The sequence below is a fragment of the Tigriopus californicus genome, chromosome 12 (assembly GCF_007210705.1).
Source record: "Tigriopus californicus strain San Diego chromosome 12, Tcal_SD_v2.1, whole genome shotgun sequence".
Classification (NCBI taxonomy): Eukaryota; Metazoa; Arthropoda; class Copepoda; order Harpacticoida; family Harpacticidae; genus Tigriopus; species Tigriopus californicus.
In genome coordinates, this window is record NC_081451.1 from 9,665,197 (window position 1) to 9,667,379 (window position 2,183).

The 2,183-nt window shown below is 39.0% G+C and overlaps 1 long non-coding RNA gene across 1 annotated transcript; it reads left to right on the forward strand.

The window, feature by feature from the left end:
* Nucleotides 1–984: 984 nt before the first annotated feature.
* Nucleotides 985–1,902, forward strand: LOC131891702 (uncharacterized). The gene is made up of 2 exons (XR_009374454.1): nucleotides 985–1,297; nucleotides 1,374–1,902. It is a non-coding gene; the product is annotated as an uncharacterized LOC131891702 (long non-coding RNA).
* The last annotated feature ends 281 nt before the right edge of the window (nucleotides 1,903–2,183 follow it).

A 2,183-nucleotide genomic window follows, 5' to 3' on the forward strand; every position in this document is an offset into this window, starting at 1 on the left:
TTTATTCTGTAGTAATACCATTGCAATTTTTTATGCAATTGCCACTGATTCTCTTTTACCAGACACTTTAAATTTGTCCAACCCTTGCGGGAGCCAATCCGGTGACGCAACCAGAGTTATTGAAGAAGTATAACAGATGTGTCTTTTATTCAGCATTGATTGCACAATACGCACATTTGTACCATTAAAATACAAAATCATGATAAATCAAAGATAAAGAAATTAGCAATTCCAATGTGAATTTATCATTGAAACTTCCCTTTCAGTTGAAGTGAATTTAGCGGATTAGTTCACCTACCCAATCCTTATGAATACGAGAGGGAAGCAATATTAAACAATAAAAGAGCCCAAAAGAGGGCTTTTCTGAACGGCACAAGGAATGTAATTCCCAGTACTGTCAAAATGAAAGGTTATGATTTATCTATTTATTACCTTTCAACCTTTATATGACTTTTGGTCTACCGACAAATTTGAGTAGGCAGAACGAGCCAGTCCTTTAAAGAACCTGCAACTAGTAATTTAAGTAGCTCGGAGCAACGAATGCCTTTGAAACTCAATTTTCGGTTGAACAGTAATTCAGATCGCCCTTAAAAACGGGCCCCAGTATCAGAAAAAACCGTTTGGTGCGATTTCCTACTTGACAGGTATTAGTTTTCCCAGGTTTTAGGGCCCTTACTTGCAACGTCAGACAGCCGAAAGAAAACGGGAAAACGCCCTCTAAAGGGCAGAACGCAAATTATTTTTCGTACAACGTAAGAGGCCTATGAATGAAATACTTGTATATGCAAGATAAAAAAGCATGTATGGGACTGACCTGAAAACATCAAATATCTTCTTTTAAACCCCCGTCTGGGCAGTACTGGTGTGCCTTATATCGTTGTAGGCACACTAGTTCCATCAGTAAATACCAGTCTAGGATTAACAACATTCTCGCACTCAAAATTTGTTTGAGGAATTTGATTTGACATTTTAGTGATAGATGATCCTGATGTGATGCAAATATTCTTTGACAATTCTTTTTTTTCTCAATATTTGACGAATTGTCCATCTATCGACATCTCGGGATCAAATAATGGAAGATGCTTGATTTTTGTAGTATTCTTTGGCTGATGCAAATCTAGATAAGGGTCATGATTCATGAAAGTCTGTCAGAGCTGAGAATTGTATCTATAGTTTTTACAAATAGACAAAAAGGTAATACATTAGGACACGTGTATCTCTGACAATTGTTTTGATATAAAGAAGGTCCCAATTTCCAGCCTGAGAATCCATTCTGGAAGCTCCAGTCATTGAGACAGTAAGTTGCTTCCCATTTTCTGAACGAAGATATTTTTTTGCCTCAACTACATATAGTCAATACAACTTATTTTCAGAGCTCACTTTTTGATCTGCACCTACGTAAGACAATCTCGGTCTTTTCGTCCCGAAAAAGTAACAATGAGGTTCCCTGTGTTGTTCGGTCTTCTCTTGACTTTGGCTCTGGCCAGTACTGGAGTCCACAGCAGGCAAATTGATATGTCTTATGCGAATTACGCTGCTGGCGATTTTGATGATAGGTTGGACGGACCCTCTGGTGATGGCCCTTCAGTCTATTTCCCTACTGTCGAGGAATACTGGACTGATAATGCATCTGGTGATGAGAGTCTTCTCAGAGTCGATGGATCCGGGGGTGAGGATAGATCTGGTGATGGCCCCTCTGGCGATTTCCCTGTTGAATATGAATACTGGACTGATGATTGGTGGGGCGATCTCCGGCTCCACGGACTCCATTGATGGTGAACAAGACTTCTAGGATATAGGTTGCCTCTTGTAAAAGAGACCGTGAAGACATTCCAATTATCAATGGGTCACTATAGAAATGATTTTGCAATTGAAATATATGAAAATTGTTGAACTTCTAAACGTTCTACGGTCGGAGAGGAATTACTACACGCAGATGGTTCCAAGCATAGACTCAATTTATTATCGGGAAAAAGTAAAATACATAAACTAGGTCATGAGCACACTTACTCTAATTCAAATCATCGGATGCGACGGAAATACAGGAGAGGGTCGCACCAAACCTATTGATAAATGCTATTCGATATTCAACAAAAATTTCAAAAAAAAACAGACAGACTCCAGTGCGTTTTGCGATTGCAAATTTATGGAAGGGTAAGCCGGGATAGTATGATGATGTCAGA